Raw genomic sequence first — 27,899 nt, 5'->3', positions numbered from 1 at the left:
AAGAATGAATGTCTGCCGCACCTATGTTCCAAATTTTCTTCAAGAGCTGCCAATTTGTTTGCAGATTGTCGAGGCTGTTATTGATTGTGAAAGAGAACATATTGAATGATAAATAAAGTAAATAAACATATCACCAATTTGTTTAAAGTTGTCTATTCTTGATTCCATGAAAATCATGTTTTCCGTAATTTAGCCGTACTACTGAAAGTTTTGGGATTCTTTCTCTAAATTTTGACTGCACAAACTTAACCTCTTTTTAAAATCTGTATATGGTGCTATGGTTTTCTATTTTGTAACCATTATAAATTTGAAAACTGGATATGGTCGCTTAATGACACATTTAAAACAGGGGTTGTAAATGTGAATAATATTTTTTTTTTCCAAACATCGATTAGAAAATATTTTAATCATTTTTTAGAGAAATAAATATTATTTACCAAAAAAGGATGAGAAGTTCCAAAAATGCCGATATTTATAGACTTAATTTGCATAGTAACTTCATTTTCTTTTTTACTTTTCTACTACCTCCGATGAGTTTTTTTTATTTAGAATGTACTCTTCAAGTATCAAGTGAGGCAATTCACTGGAGAAAATTCCATGGTTGAATAAGTTTACAGAAAGAGTTTGGGAATTATCAGACCATTTTTATACGTATACAACTCCAGGAAAAGTAGATTTGTAGGTGAATATGTGATAGTTCTTTATTCATTTTAGAAAACAGAAATACTTGCCTCAAAATTTAATCCAATTATACCATTGTATTTGTGGGCATCCACCCTTTTTGGAAGATATCAAATTAAATTATTAAATGTGTGGAATATTACTTTTACTAAATATTCCACACATAAAAATTTTCGTTGATTATAATACGATTTCGAAACTATACCAAAGCTGTGGTTTGGCGAAAACTTGTAATGGTTTTTTAATAAGAAAGTGAATAGAAATTGTATCAAATGCACAAAAAATAACCATGTATGCTACAAAAGCTATAATGATATCACTTCTATCATGGCTTCTGTTAAGGAAATATTTGTTGAAAGTAAAGCATATTCTAACATTCTAGCACACAATTCACACATTGAATTTAAAGACGCAGCCTACCACTTATACGCTGCAATTCATGATATAAGAGAGATGCCAAACAATTTGAGCCTTTCTGAATGATTTCTTAAAATTATTTTAGAAAAAGATTACAAAGACTCAATATATTACATTAAAATTTATCTGCTCAGCTTAATCCCATATATATTTATTGTATTTTCTTAATCATTGATTATCAAATAGTGAAAATGTTAACTTTATTCTATAGATACACTAATTGTGTATTTTCTATTTGAATTGAGGAGAAGGGATTAATTTAGTTATAAAAAGTCCACAGTCAATAATGTAACAAATTCTTCATGATTTTTGGAGTATCCAATCCTCTTATTGTAATCTCTGCATTCACTTTGGACATGGAGTATGTACCTCTTAATACTGTCATTAATATTTTATGTCAAATCTACCAAAAGATATAGTGGTATATATATTCCCTGAATAATGAGGTAAATTCTTGAGAATGATTTTAACAAATATAGCAAACACCACTTCGCTGTCTCATAATACCCAATTCGGGACACACCGTCTTCCAATGAATTTTGAAAATTATTCAAATTCCATCCTGAATTCTATTCTGAGTCCAACAAAAAACTTGCAACAAAACCTCAGTATGACTCCCCGTCTATTATAAGGACACACATGATGTTTACTCTTCAGGAATTAAATAATAATGGCAACAATTTAGGAAAAGAAAATTCCCTCTTTAGTTTGGACCCCAAAAAAAAAAAAAAAAAAAAAAAAAAAACAAGAACACGGGGAAGCTAAAAAAATACATCTAATTTTTATCACAAGTTACAAATTTTAGGTATCACAAACTCTAACTTATTTATATAGACGATATCAACATCCTTTACTTTTTTCAACCTTTACATGAAACGCAAAATATTTTGTTTTCTGCGCTCTATCTTATCACCAGGGACGTGGGGAATAAATTCAAATCGGGTAACTAAAGGCAGTTTTTTTAAACTAAGCCGTAATATATTATAACAACGATCAAAAAAGCTATAGTTGTGTCTAGCTACAAATTAAGAGCAGGTTTTACAAATAACGGGTAAATACCCTGTTTTACCAAGTTTGAAGTTCCATTAGCTGTGTATCCAAAATCCCGAAAGAATATACTTATCTAAATGTAATTTGGTAGAAAATAAAAAAGTGATCAAAATTATCCTCTTTAAAATTTCCATTAAAATTGCATTTATGGCCGAATATTGAAATACATAAACGAAGTACTGTTTTTTTTACTTTTATACTGAAAGTATGGTCAAAAAATATATGAAAAAACCCACTTATTTTTACAAATTATAAAAAAAATCATAAGAGCTTGAATATATTATTTTTATTATCTGTAAAAAAGAAATGTAGGTATTAAATATCAAATTACGTGAGTTGATATAACAAGTTGGTTCTATTTATAAGGGATAGCTATTGACTCCCTAAGCGAGTGATTCCCAACACTTTTAAAACTGTGGAGCCCTATAGTATTTTTAAATATCTTGCAGGAAATAAAATATACTCAACCAAAATATTATATTTGGTTATTAACTTGCGGGAGTACCGGAAATTGGTTTGAGTTATTAGTCCTCTACAAATAAACTAATAGACAAGCTAACATTGTTTTTATAATATAAATGAATACTTTTTTTTTTTCTTTTTAACTTTACCCGCTTTAGCTAAACACGCTCGTTGCTACATTTTTATTTATTACATATTGTAGTCATGTAGGTCTAAGTAAAAGAGTAAAGAATAAACTAGGTATATAAATTTAAAAAGGAAAAATGGTGGATCCATGTGCTCTTTCTTCTCTCTTGCTCATTATTTAATGAGTTGTGGGTGCTTGAACATCTCTCTCAAAGAGAAGAATCCTCCTCTATATATATTAAAATATATAAACTTATGAATTTAAATATAATTATAACATTCTTCCTACACTAATAAATACTGTTTGAAATTTAAGATGCTCTCCTTTTATTCCAGAAGTTCATTTTCTTCTCCTAAAATGATTTAACAGGGAGCTGATAATCATAATGGTGTTATTCACTAATACCATTTCTAGTACTAAGATATTAAGGACACACTCAAAAATGAGGGGTCCACAAAAATACATACTGACTCAAAAGCTTTGCTTTATCAATATAAATGTACTCTTTCGCAAAAGTCTCTTAGGAACCTTGTTTATATGAACTAATCAAAACTTTTTAAGTTCAAGTTTGATGTATTGTAACTTGTGTTGTGTCAGTCCTTATTAATTCGGTCCAGTACAGTCTGAGGACCGGTTCTTGAGACAATCTGTCCTTGGGAACGGTCCTTCACTGTCGGTCCTTGAAGTTTTTCATAAAAATAATGATGTTTTATTAAGCCAAATAGGATATATCAAATATGCCTTAATATTATTGCACATATCATTCAAAAAATATTATATTTTTCATTAAAATAAAATATATTATGAACATATTATATTGGTACTTAGTTATATAACTTATTATTATATACGGGAATAATTAAAAGGTGGAAAAATACCCTCATTGACGTCACGAGGGATTGATTTTACATTCTTTAAAGACCAACAAGTGGGATTCGACTGAACTGGACCGTGGTCCTCGGTCATAAATAAGAACCGACATAACACTAATTGTAACGCTAGATTTCCATATTGATTATTTACATGCCCGTGATGTCAGTTGTCACTTATTTTTCACTCATAAATCATGGCGTCATTTATTTAAAAATAAAAACAATACACAAATATGTAGCACAATCGATCAACCTTTTTGCCAAGAGAACCAGGAAAATACTCAAAATCAGGTGGACCAATTTTTCACAAACTATGGAATTACTTATTTTAATTTGTCAGATGGAGGTGCATCAATTAAGTTTAAGTAAACATTATAGTATTATTATTGGATACAGTCAAAAATTACAATTACTCCAACTAACAGAAAAATAGTCTTTGAAGTCAATATTAGGGTGATTGCTCTGCCCAAACCTCATTTGATCTTGCTGGCCATTTTCATATTTTTTGAAGTTCGAAATATTGACACTAAATCCAAAATGTCATACCGATTGGCAAATATCATATGTTGCCACATTTTTATTTTCTTAGTACGCAAGAAAAGGATTTGTTCTTTTTCTTCGCTTTGTTATATTTATTTCTCAATAATAAAGGATTATTAGCAACGGTGATCTAATAATCAGTGTGTACAAAATGGAAATGTTAACTCCGAAGTCACAACTTTATTAATTAAAGTGTTCTAATAAAGGGATCAAAATTACCAAGCTATAAAAATAGTTTTGTAGTTTTTTATATTATTTAACCATAGTTAAACATCTTAAAAATAACTTCTCCTCAGTAAACGAAAAAGTAGAATATGAAGCAGCCCAATGAACTACAAATATTCTACGTTTCTATGATAAGCAATAATACCACGACAATTACTAAATCACTTTGCAAGAAAATTTCTATCCTTCAATGACAATGACTACAGAAATCGTCTTAAAATTTCAATGGATAAAAGATCAGCTCAGAAAGAGGTTTTCTGTTTCCTTGAAGAACTGAAGGAAATCATGCTATTCGAGGAAATTATGCAGAAGACTGGGGAGAATAAAATAATATTTTTCAAAATATGAATACAAAAAGAAACATTATGGTTATGGTCGAATGTGAAAAAATACAATTGTTTGAATCATATTTGGTCTTATGCAACAATTTTAACTTGGCGTAGTTTGTCCAAATTGGGTAACTGAAACCAGATTTATTCTCAAAAAATCCAAATGTTTAATACCTTTTGAGAATGGTTAATTATTGATTATAAAATGAACTAATCATACACAATTATAAAATTAAAAATGTCTCCAATTAAATTCTGCATCTTTTTTTTGTACAAAATAATTGTTCTTCAGAAAACTCAGAATGAAAAGATATTGAAAGAGAAACGAAAATTACACTATATTAAAATCCCCAAGTTTGGTGTTAGGAAAATGGAAGACGTCACTTATCTAATAAGATTTTCAAAACTGACTAAAAAACCATAAGTGTGTACTCTCAATATGAAAAAAAAAATCTTATAAAACTTGTTTGGTTGTCTTTTGACAAAAGTAAATAATGTTGATATCCCCTATATAATTAAGTTAGAGTTTGTGATACCTAAAAGTTGTAATTTGTACAATCTGCTCGTAAAACTTGTAATTTGTACAAAGTTTCACTAATTAGAAAAATTATTAGTGATGGTACGATTTAAAAAAAAAACAAAAACGATGTCGATGGGATTAAAGTAAAAAATTCCAATGCGTTTCTTATAAAAATTCTTGTGACCGATTCCGATACAATTCTTGTAAAAATTCCAGGTACCAATGCTTTAATATTTTAGATAATAGTTAAAAAATACAATTTTTCTGTTAAGTTTCAAAGTACCTCAATAGATAAAATAAATCACTTTCTTTTATTTAATATAAAATAAGGAATTCAATTCCTCTGCCTGTCGAGCTTTTCAAGTCAAATTTTTCCGAGGCTAATTCTCCAAAAGGCGAGCATTCCTAGACTATAAATTACGTATAAAAACTTATACCCAAAAATAACAATTGCTGCATAGACCGCATGCGTTTAGAACACGTTTGTTCACGTTCAAATTGTGCTTAATTTGTTCCTTCTCAGTTTTCGAGCTTTAAAAATCATAAATTATTTTTTAAGGATATTTAAAAAAATTACAATAGTCAAGCCATAAATTCACATGGTAGTTTTGTGTATCTTGACGGATATATTCCATAACTTAGAAAAGTAATAAACAGTTAGATACCAGTAATACAAAAGAATCAAAACCGGAATTTAAACAATATTTTCCTGATGCCGATTCAGATTCTACAAAAAATACTAGATTCCCCGATTCCAGTTCCAATAACTAGTCCCATCACTACAAATTATACTCACTTAAATTGTACTTTGCTTCTTGTTCTAAAGTTCTGCTGTTATGCAGCCGTAGCGTTATTTATAACGAATATATCCTGTACTTCATTACTGCAAGAACGTTTATATAAAAAATATATATATTTAAAAACAAATAATAATATGAAAATATTTATAAAAAAATATGTTTCTCTTAAATTGTGAAGTACATACTTTTTAAAGAGTACTTCTCCAAATAAAAAGAAGCGTTTATTTCGTTTAAATTAATGAAAAAAAATTAATAATGAATGTATAGTTAATGAAAGGCACTACATATTCTCATTCAAGAGGAAGGAGTAATCATTACATATAAAAATAATCTGAATTCGAAATAGGGAAGACAGGGTACAGTCCTCTTTTCTCAAATATGAAATAAGCTTAAGTTACAAAATTTATGTTACAACTGTAAAATGTAATTTAGATTATTTTTGAAAAAAAATCTCCACTTTTTTTTAGATATTGGATAAAAACTGATTATGAAGAGTAAAACTAATTATTTGATGGATCTCTAATTTTGTAATAGTTTAGTCCTTTTTACATCTAGTTTTTGTTGTAGCTAATATCCTTGTAATCATCAATTCTTATGTTATCAGTTGAGACCACTTTTTATAAAAATTAAAAATCAAATGATTGAGGAGATATATAAATTACTGCAGGTAATATTATTTCAATCATCGATTCTTATGTAATCAGTTAATAACAACATTTATTTTGCTAATATTCTAAATTTTAATGTCTGTGTGTTTGTCCAAGATTCAATGGAAATCCAATACTTGGATTCTGCTTAAAATTTTCATGCAGGCTCTTAAGGCTCAAAAGACGGTTCTGAGAAGAATTTTTTGACCTTCAAGGCCATGGGGGACTTAAAATAGCATTTTTCTAAAAAAACTAATTGTAGAAAAATAAACGAGTAATTCAAATATAATACATTAAAAATTAATCATTCATGATCTTGGAAGATCTAGTGATGTATTCCTTTAAAAATTCAAATGCAATATTTTTACATATATTTATAACTCAAACTCGTTATTTTGAAGAGCTACAATTACCCATGGCTAAGGGACAGTTACAACAATTGATGGGTCACATTCAAGTTCAATTTGTACAAAAATATATTGAATTTGATTATCCTTAAGTAGTTTCAAAGAATAGTAGATATATGTTGATATGTTTCGCTTAGGTTTGGCGTGTCTGTATCGAACCAGCTTCCCGTTAGGTGTCCAAAAATAAAACAAAATGTTGTATGTTCAATTTAACTTTATTTGTTGGACTTGATTGTATGTATATAGAACTGTCTTACTTTTTTGGGTTAATATTGCCAACGCCCTTCTGCAGAAGGACCGTTTTTTACTGGACAGACACACCCATACACACACACAAAAAAACATACTTTGATAAAGCATGATGCCTTTAAGACTATTTTTCCAAAAGTACAATTTGAATTTTTTTAAATTGGATTTTTGGTTCAAATTGGGCAATTTTAGGCTAATTGTACTTTTGTTCCAAATATGATACTATGAGTCAGAAATTGCAATTGTTATAGCTTTTAGTTGTGATATATCCCCAAGCAATGTTTGTCAAATGGTGTTCGAGTTTTGTGAAGTAAACAAAACAAAAAAAAACTTTTCTTCTTTACCTAAGGGTAGGGCAGATCCACATTTTCTCGGATCTGTGTCGGTTCGGATCTTTAGACCTAAATGTTTTTTTCAATTTCAAGTACCCAAATTTTTGGATGCAGATCCAAAATCGAAATCGGACGGATACTTGCATTTTCCCTAAAGTTCATTCCCAAATAATTTGGATTAAGGTTACTGTTTTCTACTGTTTTCTACTGATTATCGATGCCGAAACAATAATTAACCCAATTTTATAACTACTACAACATAATTATTTGTTATTATTGTAATTATTGTTATAATAAGATTGGAAACGTCAAGAACTAAATTTTATCTTGTAAACCTCTCCTTCTAAAATAAACAGAAAAAGTCCCAAAATCCCTTGGTAGTTGGACAATGCTTCCAACTATGAAATAATTATTGAATAAGAGTTGATAACAATTCACAGCTTAATAAGAACTCATTCCTATCCAACCAATCAATTTTAAGAATACTGACGCAAAAAAAAAGAAACTTTGACAGCTGACAACCAAATACATTGTACATTTTTGTGTTTTAAGCACGGTATTACCTTGCTTAAACAGAACTATGAACTGAACTTTATTGTCAGCTGTCAATTCTTTCAGTACTTTTTCCGAATCTGTGTTATGAACGTTGATTGGTTCAATTATAGTTAGTTTCTTTTTTAATTCTAAACAATTCTTAACAACAGTTTTGGGCTAACAACCAAGTTATGTTTAAGCCTTTTTTTTTGTTTCTTTTCCGTTTTTTTTCTGAGGGAAAGGTTGCACCATTGAATAAAAAGTAACTATGTGTTTATGTTTATTCCTCCAATCCCTGCTCAAGATAAATAGAGATGCTACGTTCGATATAGATTAAATCTTTTTTATAACTAGGATTAAATATAAATCAATACTGCATAAACTTTTTAAGATCCGAAAAATTCCTCGTATTTTTTTATGACACGTAAATTTCGGCCCCAAGCAGTTCGGATCTGGGATCTTTCGGATAATAGAAGTTTACTGATACTATACCCAGATCCAATAGCCATCCTATCCCTACCTGTACCTACAAGATAAGTATTTACTTGTAACTCGTCTGAACTTGAGATTCTCTTTCTTTCTTTTTCGAGCACATTATGGCATGTAATTCTTCCTTGACTGATTGTCGTTCACTGTGAAATTTAAAATTTAGGTTTTCCCCCAGGCAACACTTTGTAGAAGTATGTTGAATGTTGAAACCAATGTGCTTTTTTAAGCCCCGTCCATACGGCAACGTTTTCAAAATAATGCAATGTTTCTTTTATTCGCATTAAAAAATTATATGAAATCTGCTTAATACAACTCTGTTAGTAATGTTGAGGTATATAACAGGAATCTTAATATTACTTAATAGAAATTTTTTTTTTTTAATATTCTTTTTTTCTGTTTAAGAATGAATCAACAGTCGTTATGATGCAATAAATTGAAAATTTTAGCAATAGTGACGTCATAGACTATGAGTGGTTGCGTGTTTGGTCAAAATCTGCCTGTCTTACCCAGCTGTCTGTACAATACATCATACTGAAAATTATATCAAGCCCGATTACATGATGGTCTAACATTGTATTTTTATGTATGAACCTTGGTATTGGTACTTTTTGATATTTTTCTTTATTAAAAATATGAAGGAAACATTTCTTTAAAGGCAATTTCCATGGACTTACGTAATATATTTTGTGGAGATTTTTTTTTTCTAATAATTATTTTCTAAAGGACATTTTTTTTGAGCAGGTGGTAGGATCATAAATTGGAAGGGTTACGTCATTTGTTGGCCATACTCTTGTAACGTAGCTACAAGTACTGGTTCTAATACCAGTTCAGTAATTAACAGAGTGGACCAAAACTTGCACTAGTAGTTAAATACAGTTTTAAGCCTTTAATTTATAATACCGATGTTTAACTAAGCAAACAAACGATAGTTGAAACAAAAATAAATAAGTTAAGTTTTTGTTCCATACCCTTGGTGTAAATTTTTTAGAGCAGTGGAAATGGTTTTCAATCTGCTCCCCATCATTTTCCGTGCTCAGAAGGCTGCAAAGGGCGTTGGCATCTCCATTCGGACTTCATACACTATCAAGAAGTCCATTACAATCCCTTACAACCAAGAAAAAGCAAAAATTCTGATTTTATGTGGCCCTACTTTAACCCTGATCTCAACCTTCTAGGCTTTGCAGTTTGTCACTTCTTGGAGAAGAATGTTCAATGCTAATCCAAAGAATGATAAGTGATTTAAGTTTTACAACTTTTTAATTTGATATGACCTGTCACTGCAGTAATAACTACCTTGATATAAGAGCGGAAACTACTAAAAACCTGCAAAATACTAATCTCAGAAACCTTGTTCCAAACATGTGTAATGTCTTCACTGATGGAATTCCAAATTTGGATTAAGAGCAGACTTGGACTCCCTCTCAACGACGCTCTACTAGAGGTTATCAAGCACGTTGATATCAGGAATGATTAAAACCACCTAATAGAATGAAAATATTTACAGACCTGTTTCATTACTGTTTCTTACCGTTGATGTTCTTGTTTCGTGTTAGATAGTTCTAAGGAAGTTATTGAGGCCGATTTCTTCATTCACAGCCTTCTTGATTGTCATATCACTGGACGTCACTTCTTTAGGTGGCTGCAGGCGTTGATATGGTTGGGTTAGACTTTATTTTAGGCTACCAATTGACACTGAAGTATACAGTTCTCTTTCTGTTTTACCCAACAAATTCAACTTAACTCCAAAGAGTTCCCAAAGTCATGTCTTATTTGTACACAGTCTTTTAACGTACGTCTATAATCTTTCCAAGGTCTTTTTTTGGTATTCCTGCCTGAAGGAGGTCTAAGATTGTCCTTCGTTTTGCTTTCTGCTCTGTCATCAATCAATATAGGAAATAATGTACTCTAGTTTATGAAAATAAAACAATTGCAGCTTTACATAAAGTTACAGTTAGATCCGTTACGACTTATTAATGTAGAAAAAAATTACTCTTAAATATTTCATAACAAGTGCTTACTAAAGTTATACGATTCTTTAATGTACTTAAGTATTTAAGGCACACACTCTAAGTAGCAGCAGTTTCTTTAATAATTAACATAATACGCATGTATGTTTGATTGTAGGTTTTTAATATATATATAAATGGTTTTTAAGACGATGGATTCATTCAATTATATTTCATAAATTGATTGAAATACAGAAATTAATTGACTTATACAAATAATGAATGAACTTATATTCACAACTTGTAAAAGCAAATATTTATTATTCTCTGCCTATTTAGTAAATATGATTGTACATATGTACGTCCCAGGGGTGTCCATACAGGGTGGCCTGGAGGGACTCTAGCTCCGCCCCCCCTCCCCAATTCAGAAAAATGTTCTTGTTTCTAAAAAATTTAATATTTCATTTTTTTTTTCTTCAAAAAATGTCTTTTTTTTCGAGCAGCTGTAGATTTGTAAATTTTTTTTGGAATAGCTATGGATCTTTCTTCGTCTTTTTTTTTTGTTGAAAATAACGTTTTTGTAATTTACTCATTATACTACAAATTTTGGGTCCCCATTCTGTAGAGCCGATATATCGAAAAATAGATGGAACAAGGAAAATAAAGAAATTCGTTTTTTTAAATGAACTCTACCTCAGATCTTGCACAATTAAATCCTTTGCCCATAAAAATTAACGCATTTTCACTACTCTAACAATAGTATGCAACAATGAACTAAGAGGAACATTAAATAACTGATAACAAGCATGCATGGGCTTCATGTTGCTAATTTGATATTGGGAGTAAATAAATTAATTGATAATATTTTACCCTTGGTAACTGTTTATCTCCAAATTATACATATAGACTTTGTGACATGAATGATTAATACGTTTATGTTGTGCAAAAACTGACAGAGAAGGATGAAACATCCACTGACCTGTCAACACAAAAGAATGATTTTTTCCCCTTCAAAATAGAGGATTGAATAGATTTGTAAGGGACTTATCCCGATAATTCTTCAAAAAATTATCAGTATTACAACCTGCCTTTCATGTGTAGTGTTGTGTCAGACCTTATGCTCTAAATAATTATTTTCCTTCACATAATAAACACAGCCTTTGTCTTGAGTCAGAAGTTAGTGATTATATTTAACCCTAGAGTTGTATAAAATCTGACTTTATGTATATATTTTTTTTCTATTTGGCAATCAGAAGGGTGTTTATTCATATTTTCAATGTTATTATCATTATTATTTAATTCTTGAAGAGGGAACATCTATACACAAAGTATATTGATTGTAAAGTGTGTGCAGTCATGAAAGACGGAGGATTTAGTTTGGAGTTATATTTAAGTGTAAGTCCTTGTTGGACTTGGAGTAGAGTGAGGATCGACATCAGAACCATTCGGACTGTCTATTTATTTGCTAGACATAAAAATAAGATTTGTGCATACTCCTTTCCAATCATTACTGCTTGGGGAAAGCACTTCTTAATATTGATTGGTTGGATTCGAATTACTTCTTATTAAGGTGTAAACAATTATCAACTATTATTGAATAATAATTCCCTAATATGATCCTATTTTATTATGATCTGAACTTGGGTTAAAATCCCCAAATAATTTAAAACAAGTATCCGTCTAATATGTATCCAAAATTTTAGATACCCGAGCCTGAGAAGATGTAGATCCGTCTGATCTTTACTTGTGACTCGCCTTGTACACGTATTCATATTTTAATGACATGCCATACGATCTGATCTCACATAAAAAACTAAAAACTTGACATATTATCGAAAGCAAATACCTGCCAATTGACATAGACTCGAAAGTCATTTCAGTTTGTTTACTGAATTAAATGTACTTTTGACAGTATATTGTATTTTCTGAGGACTTGAACTGGACTCAATAAAGATATTCCACGGCTTGGACTTGGGATAAAGTAATTGAGGCTCGAATTCCATCCAAAGCTGACATAAATATTATTTAATTCTTGGAGACATAATTAAAATAAGGAAGGCAGATACTTGAAACATGGAGAACAAGGCCCTCTGCTCTGCTGGGAATGGGCCTGCTAGGGGGGATTCTGTTTTGAATTTTTTGGTCCTTTTGATCTATTTTTTTTGCTCCCCTATGCAGGGATCCCTTTTGGACCATGTTCCCTATAATTATTTGCTCTCTGCCTCCCTTTGTATATTCTGCCCTAGTACAAATATTAAATATATGATAATTTTAAAAATTTGAGACAGTTTTTATGTAAAAAAAAAATAATAGTTTAATATTAAAGAAAATTAAAAATGGCATTGGCTCCGACTTGTCCATCATGTTTTTAAGCGTCAGACGGCCTTCCGATTAAAACCCTGGGATAATGTTTGAATACAAGTAATTTCTTTATTGTTTGAAATTTTAAAAACTTGTCGATATTGCAATTCCATAAACCAATTGCACACACAGTATTTAATTAAAGGTTAAAGATATTGGATTAGTACATATAGAATTTAGAGCAAATATTTTTTCTTGAATTGATTTAACTTAACCATTAACCTACTTTACCTACGCTACGAATTCGGAAGTGGAATGGACTACTGGCTGAAAAAAGAATATAACACTTAATGTTTTAAGAATAAATACTACTAATCTAGTTGAAAAAAATAAAAGCATGTGAGTTGTTGCGCTCCTATGACCGATCGTGCGAATTCCCACTGAATAGGTTATAAGGAAGCTAAAATAGTATAAAAGCCCACGTTTGGGTATGCCAAGTGCTAAAATTTAATGTTATTTCTCCCCCGCAACTACACTTGTGTGCTAGGTGAGAGCTAAAATGAATAAAATCTACGCTTGGAAATATATAAATTCACTTTAAAAACAAACATATACAAATAAAAAGAAATATTTTGTAACTTTAATATAATACTCCTGTGGCTTTCTATTATAATATTTTAGTTACTTGTTCACCTATCTCCCTTCTTTACCCGCTTATTGAATAAGGGGAAAGGGAAGGGAAACATGTGAGTGTCTATTGTTCTATCGTCTATAATCATCGGGTTGTTTGCTTTGAAAACACTTCTGAAGACCTCCGCCACGTGTCCAAGAAGTATGAATGGGACGTCTTACCCGACAACTTGAAGATCTTGAAGACCAAGGTACTCCCGTAGGTCCTCAAGATCAGTAAGAAGTCGGGCAAGGTGTCCTACGTCTTCCAGCAGGATGGGGCACCCGCTGGAAGACGTAGGATTGGCTGTGCATCCCTGGATCGAAGATAACTTGGAGTTTTGGCTCAAAAACTACTGGCCTCCTCAGGGCCCCGATCTGAATCCTTTGGATTACTCTATCTGGTGGCAAGTCGAGTCCAAGACCTGTAGATCACGCCACAACAATGTCAATGACCTGAAGTACTCCTTGGAGAAGGAGTGGAAGTTCATGAGAAGGGACTACATTGCCAGAGTGCGGTCCAGCTTCTGTGGACACTTGAAGACCATCATTGAGAGTAATGGAGGTAAAATTCATAATTCATGTTATTATTTGCTTAATAAATCCCTTTAAGTAATCCACTATGCCTGGCTTAATTGAGACTCAGGAGGAGCAAAAGTTTGCTCACGTTGATTAGTGGTACATCCATTTGCACGACCTGGTATTAGTTGCCTTTTCACTTAACTCCATTCTTTACCCGCTTTATAATTGGGAGAAAAGGGAAGGGAACTATACGTAAATTTGTCATTCTAAAATCCTGGCCTCTGCATCATAGTTGTTAATACTTTTATATGGATCCATTTTATGAACATTGGAGGGATGACAAAAACCTTATTTAGGTCAATATAAGCCTGTTTAGACAATACCCCTCCAATTTATTACTACAGGTATTCCAATTATATCATTTAGTTCATACTTCTCACTGAGTTCAAGATGCTCAATTATGATTTTTAAAACCAGTCTGTCCTCCAGTACATTTTTTTTTCTCTTTTTCTCGATCCACAAGTTGACACCTATCCCACACAATGGTCGGCTCCACTACGTGGACCTTGTCACCCTGAAAAATGACAATATAGGGCTTCAAGCACAACCCATCATACGTCACAACGTAACCTTCCTGAATTTTATTCCCCTCTGGCTCAGGGAGCTAACAATAATCTTTGAATAACATTGTGTCTTTCTGTCTGCACATTTTGTAATTTTCGACATGTCTGGAGGATATGAGCCAGGTTTTTACTTTTTCCAGGCCTTTATTATCCCCTTCCAGTGTCATGAATCTGTAATGTTTTGCTTTAGTGCTGACAAACACGGCCATTATTTGCACAGCAGGGGCAAACTCTTTCTCTGAAACATTAATATGCCGTGTCAGCAAGAAAGATAAATTTTGATGTCCTAGCAGAGTTTACTCTATCCCCTTTGTGACCACTTTTATGAATATAGTGTGTTTTTTTTTACAACTCTGATGGTCCCGTCACTGGAGGAGTTTGATAACCCCTCTACTGGACCTTCTTTAACTCCGACATAGATCTGTTATATTATATAGTTTGCGTTACGGTATATTTTATATCATTAACCCAAGAAACGTCACAAATTTGCTGGAGGCTTTTAGCGTCCTCTGCAACCAAGACTGCGTCATCGACGAAGAGGATATATTTTATTGTTTCTTGACCTAATTTATAGGTCTTAAAGCTTCTCATGGGGGTCCCTTTGCAGAATGCTTGACTTGAACTTTATATTATCGCGTTAACATAGACATTCATAAAATATTCCAAGGGCATGGATGGTATGCCTAACCTTTCACTGACCTTCAACATTGACTTATTTGAGACTGGGCCAAAGGCCTTTGCAAAGTATATTAAGGCCAATTCCACTCTCCTATTCTTGTTAGAATTCGTGGCTTTTTTTGATTGTTTGTTGACTTTTATTACATTATGTAATATCTAGATTTCCATCAAAGAGATTCACCTCAGACGATTCATATTATCATACACATAAAATGAACAATTTGAAATAAACAAGGAAAAAATCATATGCTAATTAATTCAGAGTTCTACGGCTCGAACTTTTTGGCTTTTCCCTTAGAATCGAATCCTTTGAGCTCACTCCTATCGGGTTTAGCCATATATTTAATGAAGTCTAATTTTTGTGTCCTCCTTCATAGTTAACTGGTTTTCCTCCAGCAGTGATCCAGAAGAGAGTTGGGAATCCTCTGACGTTAAACTCTGAAGGAGCATCATTCACAGTAGTGCCAATTTTGGTTATAAGAACATTGGTCATCCTTCATTGCTTCACCTTGTTCATCATAGATGGGACTCAATTTTTTTGCAATGTCACACTATGGATCATAAAATTCAATGAAAATGTCTTTCTCCTTCTCATCGGTGACAAATTATTAAAGTTTTTAGGGACAACTGCGTTTTTGGAGTTATCAGGAATGCTTTCAGACTTCATATAAGGCTCTAATTTTATTTTGATCTTATCCATGTCTCCCTTATAGAAAACAATGCAATGTTTGTGTTTTATGACAAAATGAGCTAGACAGTACAAGACAATGTCCTCTGGATCCTCTTCAACGTGTGCAAAGACAATTGTTTCACGGAGAGAGTTGGCAGTTTTCATGATTTTCGGCATCATCATTGCCATAGCTCAAAATGACAACTTCTTTCTTTCTTTCACTTCCACGACGGATTTGAAGGTATTTGAGGCAGGTACAAACCTGGATTTTAATGTGTTTGGTGATACCAGTGGCATTTCGAGGCTCATTGTATTCTGAAGACAATTCTCCAGCTCTAAAGATGTTGAGGGTGGGATATCCAAGGGTTTCAAAGCCCGCACAGTGTTTGACAATGAGTGAGTTCTCTGAACATCTGTTCACCTCATGAAAACCCCTCTGACACTCACTGATCGGTACTTGCGTCAAACGATTGGCAAGGATCTTGTAAAATGTGCAGGCCACGTGAGGCATAGCAGTGATTGGTCAATAGTACCCATCTCTACCGAGTTCTCCTTCTAGGAATGAAGTGGTATTGCCACAAAGAAGCACTGAGGGGATCTTCCCAGCTAGGAGTATCTTATTATAGACCAGAGAGATCTAAACATACTCTTGTCCATCATACCGATAACTATAAAGTAATAACCATTGTGGGTGCTTATGAAGGACGAATAGTAACAATGAGGGGTTGCTCGGGAGTTATACGTGTAAGTTCTTTTTGGACTCGCAGTAGAATTGAGGATCAACATTGGAGTAACTCTAGTCTATAAGTATTTACTATAGGAGGAGTAAGAATTTGTGTTTATTTCCTTCTTCTGACGACTACTTGTAGCTGATACAATAAAACGTCAAGAAAGCTAAGCTGCACTCCTCCCAAACTTATTAATTCCAACTTCTCTAATTCATAATTTTAATTGACTGAATTAAAAACAACCTTTATCTTGAGTCACAAGTTATACACAAAGTATATAGATTTTAAAGTAAGTAAGGTCATGATTGACGGAGGATGTGCTTGGGGGATATAATGACTTCTTGGTCTTGGAGAAAAATTGAAGATAACCAATAAAGTAACTCCTGCCTGTTTTTCCTTATTATATACTGAGTGGGATTTGTGTGTTTTTCGTTCCTCTGCAGTGATCAAATAAAACGTCATTCCAGCTATGCTGCTCCCCTCTAAAATATTCTTCCAATTGTTATAATTACTACGTTCATTTTTGATTTCATTTTTTTTTAAATACCGGCTGGTCAATACGTCATTGAATATTTACACATAAGTGTCATTAGTGTTGTGTTGGTTCTTATTGAGGACTGAAGTTCAGTTTTGATCCGGTCCATTTGAGTCCATCATCTCTGCCCTAAAACTTATTAAGTTCGGTCCTTGATGATGTCACTCAATTTTATTTCTACTTATTTTAATCAGTTCCAGTTCTGGCAGTCCGAATTAACGGTCCTAAGACTAGATTGGACCAAACAAATAAGAACTGACCTACCAGTAAGTGTCGTTAATTTAAGAACCACTCTATTCTTTGTATGTACATATTATAAGATTCAACTCAGGTACATATTTATACCTAAATATATTCTTGTATTCTATTTAGGTTGATGCTTCCTATAAAAATATAACATGTAAATAATAGGAATTGTGCTCTTGAGACTCTCTGTGCCCTTTTTTTTGTTCGGTAACTTTATAGCACTCTAAAGGTGGTGACAGCTCCATTTGTAAATATTTTTTGTGTAAATATAAACGTAAGGATTCCAATAAAGATTTTTTTGTTGTAGTTGTACCTACGTAGTAATGCTCCATTTTCATAGGTATCAACAAAATAAAAAATCGAAATATTTAAGTGGAAATTAAGTGTTGGGAGTAAAAAAAAAGTAAATTGCATTGTTAATGATGTGAGAAGGATCGAAATCGCAGTGAAATTGCTTTTGATAGAGGAAATATTGAATAAAAAAATATACTTTAATATGATATTAAAACATATAACAGTTTGGGGTAGATGCGTTTTTTCTTGTTTCCATAAAATCACGTTGTCTGTAATTAAGTCATGATAATGCGGGTTTGGGTTCTCCACTCTGTACTGACAGCTATACTCCCCTTTGTTTGTAAAACCTATTAGTCACATGTTTTTTGCCTTGTCTCCGCAGAATAAATGACGTTTTCCAGATTTGCTTACTTTGATAAATTGTTCATGAACTCTATTGCTAATAAAACAAAGTAAATTGACTTAATCCCAACTAATTAACTACTTAGTTAATCTAATTAACTTTTACAAAAAACGGTGGTAGTTCACATGTGGCTACTAAGTTTTACATACAGAGGGTAGTATATTGCTAGCGAAACCGTGTAAAAATGCTACTATTGTGACTACAACAATTAAAACATTGGGTTGCTAGACACTTTCCACAAAAATGAAACGAGATAGAATCCCTTATTATAATAAAATGTGCAGAGCTTATCCACAATTAAAGCTATACATTTCACAAATTTAAAAGGGAATTTGACTCTTTATGCGATAAAACCCTAGTTATATTCTTAACTTCGCAATGAATCGCATCTTTATCTTACATATATAAAAAACGGACTTTGCCCTCTTATGTTATAAGTAGTTAGTATTACATATGACATAAAGTAAATACATTAGAAAGGATTCATATATCACCTTGTTCACAAGGAAAGAGATTCAGAAAGTTTTTGATTTGTACAGATGAGGAAAAAACAAACAAAAAAACTATCAATTAATTTATACATACATATATATATATATGTATAGGTATATATGTTGTCTACAAGCTGCAATTTGTATCAGAAAATTGTACCAAATTGTAATTAAATTTTTTTGAAAAAGTGATTTTTTTCATTTTAAAGAGAATATTGCAAAAATTTTGATAGATTATTTATTCATCTAAAATAAATTATAATTTAAAACTCTGAATCAGAGTATTTCAAAATAATAAAACTCACAATCTTTAATCTTTCGTTAGTAAAGTCCCTTTTATAATTCGGTTAGTTAACTATGTAAAAAATAAAACAGTTTTAATTACTTGAAGACAATATTCATTACATCATTTAAGTAGCGTATCATTTTTTATAACTATTCCATCCATTTTACAGTCGTAAATATTAATTAAAATGTTAAAAATACTTTTACGAATCTAAGACATTGAAAAAAATTCCTTATTTTAATATAATCTTATCATGAATTAGGAGTTTCAACAATATTTATACATATGAAAAATTTATTTAGTTAAACGAATTTTTGGAGTTAAATTAGTACCAATCAGTTTTTATGAGGCTGCGTGTATTATGTAAAATTCATTATACGCCTCAGTCCTCACAATGAAAAAAGAATGATCCAAGGGATTGAAAGGAAAAATTAAGTAAATACTTTAATGCAAAAAAGTTAATTCAATGCATGAAACATGCAGATCCAAATGTCATTTTGAAGAAGGCATTAACAGACACACGTCAAAAATGGATTAGGTATAGACTAGGGACGTCCTGTATTTTACAAATAAGCTCCAGGAAGAACCTAAGGAGATAATTTGTTATCTTTGATAAAAATAATTGAAGACTTCTTTTCATTTATTCTACCAATGTATGAAAATTACTCCGATCCTTAGGATGGTTGAGGAAGAAGTCAGCAGCAGAAACTTTTATGTAAAATGGAGTCCCTCGGATTGGCTCATTGTAACGTCCTCGCGGAATAAGAATAGATGAAAAATTGAGTGGGTTATCTCCAAAGTGCTATGTATAATATAGAATAGTAGAACAAGAACCAGGAACTCCCTTCTTGGCTTTGTGATTAATTCTCGGCTTCCTCTACATCGAAGGAAAATACTAATAAGTAATACAAATATTATACACAATATGAATACACTAATATAGTGTGTTTACTAACGTTTACTTGTCAGAACTCGCTCGAGAACTCCACTTCTTGATCTCATTAGTTATTTACGAGTTTTTCTTTTTTCTTTTCCTCCTTTATTATTTTAATTAAACTTATTATATTTCAAATTCTTAAATTGACTTATTTGTATTTTTATTGCACATTCTATGTTTCTGTTTTGGATTACAAGTTTTTATGATTTATGACTCATATAAAATGTGTTTAAAAAAATCACTAAACCTCTCATAAAATGCTTAAATATATGAATAAATCCAAGACAATGCATTTGTAAGATAAATAATGTATTTTATATAATCGAAAGTAAGAATTCTGGAGCCTTCTGAAAAATATTGAGAGAAACTATGTAGAATAAGATTTTTTTATATATGTGTATATCTTGGAGTGTATCATACGTCAATTCACGAACTGAGTGGTAAACAATATAGTTAAAGCTTTGCATTACTTATTTTTGTATCAAAAATATTAACTTTTTGACCATGTTCCCCCAACATTTCGAAAAAAGCAAATTTAGGAGCCACTCTAATACCTATGTGTGCTCTACATAATAAAGCGTTCTACACTCTTTGTGTTTATTTATATGTAACTGATCATTTATCAAATTCATATTACGCAATTACTATTACGTCTTTTGACGTCAATTGTATGTATGTAACATTAGATACACTTCATTCTATATATATATATAATATAATAACATATTTTGAAGGATAACCAAACTAAAACTGCTCATGAAGGATATCATTTCAAAGCTCTAGCGCTTACTTTTTTTTCTCTCTCTGTCTTTGTTTCTTTCTCTCTTTCTTCCTTTGTTTCTCTCTCTTTCTTAAGCTATGGCATGCAAATATGTATATGGTCCAAAAATGAGTTTTATCCTTGAAATTGTGTGATGGCCTTATCTCAAAATGAGAATGATATAGAGGGTTTTTGAGAAGCTCTTTTTTAAAATTAAAGTTCAGACTTTCAGCTTTTAAAAGAAAATACTTTTTGACTATACTCATCTTGAAGCTATGAGCCTCTGAATAAAAATTACTTATATTCAACTTTAAACAAAGATAACTCCAGTTATAAGCATGATACATACATTTTAAAAATGGTTTAATAATTTTTTCACCATTAGGCTTTAAAATATATTAACAAAATTAAGCATTGAACCTTAAAAATAGTGAAATAAAATTTATAATTTTTTTAAGGGCATGAGACAAACAGGGAATAAAGACCATATTTGGAATTGGGGTAAAGAACTCTACTAAGTAGTGCATATGCTGTTCTAGTGCTTTAAAAAAAAGTGGTTGGTTCAACCTCCATCAGCATCAAAATCTATTGATATTAGGTGGGGGATAAAAATTATCTATTCATGGGAAAGAGATTGCTTTAAAATAATGGATGTTTTGATCAATTTATGACGTAGATGGGTGGCACTGTACTGTTTGCATGTCATATTTTCTCTTCCTATCTCGCAATTAAAGACGCTTAAGCAGAAAGCTGAAATTCAATCAAAAAGTAATATAACAAAGTTTCAGTCCTATTAACATAAACTTTTGATTCCCTCTATCTAAAATCCATTAAATGAAAGAGGACATTTCGTTATATGACCATGGGATACAATTCGTGTATTCAGTAAGATGATACAATTTGACTAAATCTGTGGGGTTTTTTTTTCTAAAAAATCTTCCTAATTGTCGAGGAAAACTTCTTTAACAAGTAACCTTGATTCAACATGACTTATTTTTCCCTTCAAAAATAATGTATGGATGTTTGTAAAAATATAACATTTATAAACATATTTATGAAATCTTGCAGGATTTTTGAATGTGGCATACTTCGTGCAGAGATTAAATTGTATATAGTGCTCTCTGATGTATATTCTATTAATATTTTTGATCTAAGAAATTAAAAATGTAGTCATACTAATGAAATCTTGCAGACGTTGTGCTTGTATCATCGAGTGTGTAAGCTTAGGCTCAGTCAGTTAGCGCTATAGATACTAAAATACTCCCTTGCTCATCCGTGATGACTTCATATTTTTTTTAATCAAGCTATTATTAATATTATTTCATTATTGAGGAGAAAACATCTATTATTTATTTATTGAGTAACTACGTGTGAGTGTGCTCATAATTTCTAGGGTAGTTATCTCTCTTTATTTTTTATTCAAAGTTTGATTGTTCGATGACACCTACTAAACTGAGCAATGCTGGGTACTGCTAGTAGGTAATAGTATGGAAATAACATCACAAAGAACGCAAAAATACATTATTGTATTAGGAGGAGATGCGTCTGAACTTTTTCGCTATATTCAGACAATTAGCGGCATAATTTTAAATGTAATTAAATATGGAATTTTTGCAGGATCATAAAAATAGATGAAAGTCTCAATATCGATTAAGTTGTGAGTTTATCTCTTAAGGGGTGATGGGGTAGACTTCACTCACATCAGACAATAATTGAAATACAACTTTACCATACACGGTCTCCGATTTCGAAATAGAAAGATAAAGTATAAATTCGGATATTTGACCTCTTTTACTCGTCATAAATTATTATAGATAATTGCGTCTGACTTGAGAACCCATATGTACTGCAACGAAATTTCGTGATAATGAAAAACATTTTGTTCTGAGAAGTAAAATTATAATAAATAATTACTTATTCTTTTAGTATACCAAATAGTATTCTGACCATGAGAGAAACTATATTTAATTGACATTTATTAAGTGTACTGTTTATTCAGGGACACTTATGGGTCATTTCAATTATTATTGATATTTATATGTGGATATAAGTAAGGTTAATAAAGAATCTAATATTCATTAAAAACTTGTGTAATCAAGATGAAATGATTAATGAAATTTTATGTAGTTATACCATATAAGTAAAATATATTAATCTTAGTGCCACATACAGTCGAAATTTAAACATCAATTAATTTATTATTTATACAAAGAGTAAATCCATCAATTGCAACTACTCTAAATAATTATTTTCTTGACATAATGAAAAACAACCTTTTCTCGTGTCACGAGTTAGAGATTTTATTTCAAACTAGAGTTCTATTAAATATGAAAATAAGACGTGCTAGTTTTTTTTTAATAGTCGGTAATCTGAAGAGAATGTTCTTTTATTTTTCAAGAGGGAACTTCTAAATATGAAGTAATCACAAGTGTATGTGCTCATGAATAACTAGAGTAAGACTGAGAATTGCTTGGTGTATTATGAGCAGGTGTTAAAAAAATATGAAATTTGAAAAAAATTGAGTAACTCTGGGGATTTGTTCCAAAGTTATAATTGCAAGTCCTCGTTGGATTCGGTGTAGAATTCAGAATTAATATTCTTCTAATTTCTGACTATATCATAGCAAGATCCTGAATGGTGGTTGAGTATATTTCCTTCATATCATAGCTGCTCGCAGCTAATTGAATAAGGGGTCATGACAACTAAGCTGCCCTTCTCCCAAACATTATTCTAATTGTCTATACAATGACACTTGGTATAAAAAATGAGATTTGAGTAATAAAAATGAAGAGAATCATAAAAATGCATGCGTGTAATACGTGGTACCAAAAGATAATCTTTATTTATTTGCAGCATGTTTGAAACTATAATACAAACATGCTTTGAGGCATGTTAAAGAAAAATTATAACAACATTTTTGATAAATATATGTTTTATTTATAGTACTTAATAAAAATAAAAATTCTGTAACTGTATTCAAATCGATAATTTTATTGAAACAATACCGAAAACGTTTGATGTTATTTTCTTGTTTAGAGGAATAAAATGGAAGATAAACAATTGCTGGTGATACCAAATTTTTAACGTTTGTCATTTCAGTACAGTCTAACATACATATACTGAGAATTAAAAAAAAGTTCTAAAAAAGTCCTTAATCAAAAACTTTATGGAACTTTTCATAAAAATGAAGGTAATTTAAAAAAAAAAAAAAATCAATGAAATCTACTAAAAAGAGCATATAAATAAAAAAGTAATATTAGGAAATAAAATAATATTTTTTCTAAAAAATCGTCATTTCGAAGTAATATGAATATTATTTATCAAAAAGGCCTCTTGAGAATTTTAATAAAATTTCATTTGAATAAATAGAAAGGTATATATATATATATTTGAATTATCGTTTAAAATCGTATTTATCGTTGCCACAGCCCCTGCTCACGTTAAAACCGCCTTTGTATAGTAGTGCAATGAAACGTCAAGAAAGGGCATTACTAGAGTTGATTAGTTTGTAATGAAAAAAGAGTGGAAGGAAAAGGCAGGAGCAAGACGTATGACACCTGAATTAAAATTGCTAATATCAGCTGCCTATTATGTTATTTCCGGGGAGAAAATGAATTACTAAATTATAAAGAGAAGACCCTTCTATATTTAAAACAGCATTAGTGTACGGAAAATATTCTAAATATATTCAAATTCATGTAGATATATTTATTTTATTATGAATTCTTATTACTATTTACGTCAAAGATAGTCAATATTGTATATATACTTCAGAGGGAGAATTTAACACAAAGACGACCAATTAAATAATGAACAAAAAAGAAGAAAGAGCAGACGCAACAGCTGTTTATCCTTTTCTAATTTTTAATGGTAGTTTTTCTTATTACAGACTAATCAAATCTAGACATTACTAAATTATTTTTAAGCCTTGCTTGTTTAAATAAATTGTATATTGTTGGGGGATGTGTGTATTGGCCATGAAAAAGAAAAAAAAACACCCTGAGAGAATGTCATAGAAAATATGGTAACCTTGAGAGATGATTTATCTTCTGACAAAGATTACTTTAAACTATAGTGCTCCATGCTCGCAGATACTTTAGAATTTTCAAAATATATGTAGAGGTAATATTAATTCATATTTGCTGCTAACAAATGTATCCTTTTTTTCAAAAGTTTTTTGGCCTTTTTTTCTCTCTTTCTTCTCAGAAGAAAGGTTACAATATAAATTAGAAGTAACGACTTGATATCTCAATTTTTCTACCAAAATAAAGGTCCGAAATGGACCCAAATTGGTCACCATTATTGAATGTCCAAAGTTCGGAACACTAATATTAAAAGGGTCAGTATTTAATAGTTTTTTGATGACTTTTGAATAAAATGTAAAGACCAGGAAGATTTGAAACCAGGAACAGTTTTGCCCACATTTGCTCACAAGCTGGTTTGACTCAGACGCTCATAAATTTAATACAACATACATAATATGCCTGTTGTTGTATCCTTACACACTTTTCACAACTATTATATATAGTACACTAAGTACTGTTAAAGTGAAGGGTTGTTACAGAGTTGAGTTGGCTGTTGACTGTAGCCTTTAAACTGCTTTTTTCATTCATTTGTAAAAATTTTAATAATTGATAAAAATAATTTATGAATTGAATATGAGGACTGCAATTAACAACTATCTCAATTTTGTCTCCTGTCCTTCTCTCCAGAAGTCTTTGAATACTCTTACAAAGCTTTTATCCAAAAAGCTTTCGTTCTATTTTTCAACAACAAATGATGGGGCATTTGAGGATTAAACAAATGAATAAAAATACATTACATATTTTGATGTACTACTAACATTTCTTTTAACAAATCTTCATGTTTATTACTAGAAGCCTCATATCGCTAATTTAATTAACAAAATTCGTAGTCGATGAGTTGACGTACCCAGTATGAAAAGTGAACCAAAGGGAAATGTAGATTTTAATAGCAAATTGTGCATGAAGAAACACACTCAGAAATTCCAATAATGATTGATTTAAAGGGCAAATAAAATATATTTACCTCTCTTCATTGCCTAAATATACAACATAAGTAGAGTTGTAGAAAATATGAACTAAAACACAAACGATATTTTTTTTTCTTGTAATATGAACAACGTTTATTATTTTTCAATACTATGATCCTTATTCTTTAATTATCAAAGTATTTTTAATATAAAGTAACCACTAGTGCTTGTCCTTATGGAAGACGTATAGTCAGGGCCATCAATATGATTTTTTCTTGGAGGGAGGGAGGTTTAAAAAAAAAAAAATTAGAATGACTGTAACGCCTTTTGTAGGTCCCTTTCTTAGACTGTGTTGATATTTAAAAAAAAAAATGTAGAAACATACTTTTTTTATTGACAAATGTAAATTAGTCTTATAGGACTTTTACCATTTTGTTTACCGTTTTGTTTGGTCGTTATCAGTGTATTTTCGTGTCTAATTCAGATGGTTGAAGATCGTCACTGAGTTATTCCTGCGCATTTGTTTACTAGATACGCAGTAGAATAAATGTTTATTTCCTTTTTTCTTGTCTTTCTTGTAGCGAATCTAATGCAACTTTATAACAGCTAAGCTGCTCTTGTCTCAAAAATTATTCAGATTATTAGGATTACCATGCCATTTTATGATTTTAATTTCTTTAACATACCAAAGTGTTATTCGATTTACAGTTGTCTTGTTGTCTTTAGGCATTCAATAATGACAATAAATATTATTCTTTTGAATGCGCATTCTAAAAAGAAATACCATTAATTTCATTTCCTTTTTTATTGATATTTATAATAACTATCAAAAAAGTACATTAAAGCACGAGACGGAACACGTTCGGCTTCCATGTAGATTATAACAAAAGTAACATATCTCTTTGATCCCGTTTTCCCTGGATTTTTATAGCTTTTCACCTACGGGAAATTTCCTTCGAAATATTTATTTAGTGCTAAAATCCATCATTTAATTAATTCCTAATATATATATGTTTAATTTAATTATATATAATTGGTATATCGGATTAGGTTAAGAAATTCAAAAAAATCGGACGTTTGGGCTCGAAATAACAATTTGCCCGCCTTAATAGATAATTACGGATAATATTTTTTGTAGAGTCGAGTTAATGTTTAATGAGTTTAATGTTTTTGGTGAATAGAAAAGGAAAAAAAAAATAAAGGTTTTGGTATTTCATCTTTTTTTTTTTTGGTTTCTTTAATAGATCATAATAGAAAAAATAACTAAGACTTAATGTTATTTTAAATGTTGATGGTTCTCATTTTTACATCAGCCATTCATTTTCTTACTCCCAAAGAAAAATAGAAGGCAGCTGTTTTTAACAAGGGTCTTCATTAAGTAATACCATCATAAGTTTTCTCCTCACCCTCAACAAACATCCCAATCCATAAAAACGAAGAAAATGATAATTGAGAATACTTGGGTCGGACTACCTTAAAATAAAATATGTTTTGATTTAATATAAAAATATATACTTCAATTACACAGTATTTACTATTTATAAATGGGATACCAAAATTTAGAAAAATATTTCCCAGGATCCTGCTCAAGGACAATTTACCTGGAAATAAAAAACTCTGATATGTGCTAATAAGGAAATAAAAGAACTGTTTGAATAATTGCTTATACTTCTTATATATTTACATGAAAACAAAACCCTTTCCCACTTCCAGAAATTTTATTTGTAGTCCTAACATTGTTTAATTCTAACAAACTATATTTGTGATAGGCAATGAATGATAACGCAAACAAATAATATTTAATTGTGTTAATATTCCTGCAATAAAGATTTTGAATAATAATAATATATAATTTTTGAAACTTGAGCTGATCAAATAGAGATTTATTTCCTTTGTGTTTGATCTTCTTTTGTTAAATCTAAAGTAGAAATGTTAATTAATTAATAAAGTTTTTGAGGTGTATAAACGTCAATTAAAGTTATCTTTTGATATTTTTTAAATGTTCCTTTAATTAGTTAGATGAATTTGCACCGATTAAATATATGTTAACAAATAGTATTACAATTGATAGAATATTTTGGAAGAGAACTGCTTAGCTGTCACGGTGTTTCATTTGAAATTACAAGCAACTAGCAA

The 27,899-nt window shown here is 30.8% G+C and overlaps 1 protein-coding gene and 1 pseudogene across 4 annotated transcripts in view; both read right to left on the bottom strand.

Moving 5' to 3' along the window:
- The window catches only part of Ypel (Yippee-like), a 306,816-nt gene that overhangs the window by 64,207 nt on the left and 214,710 nt on the right, over positions 1-27,899 (bottom strand). The gene's annotated exons all lie outside the window — the stretch shown is intronic.
- On the bottom strand, positions 15,635-16,601 carry LOC121128838 (probable protein disulfide-isomerase ER-60; annotated as a pseudogene).

This window comes from Lepeophtheirus salmonis, chromosome 14 (assembly GCF_016086655.4).
Source record: "Lepeophtheirus salmonis chromosome 14, UVic_Lsal_1.4, whole genome shotgun sequence".
Lineage (NCBI taxonomy): Eukaryota > Metazoa > Arthropoda > Copepoda > Siphonostomatoida > Caligidae > Lepeophtheirus > Lepeophtheirus salmonis.
This window is presented reverse-complemented; position numbering and strand designations above follow the sequence as displayed.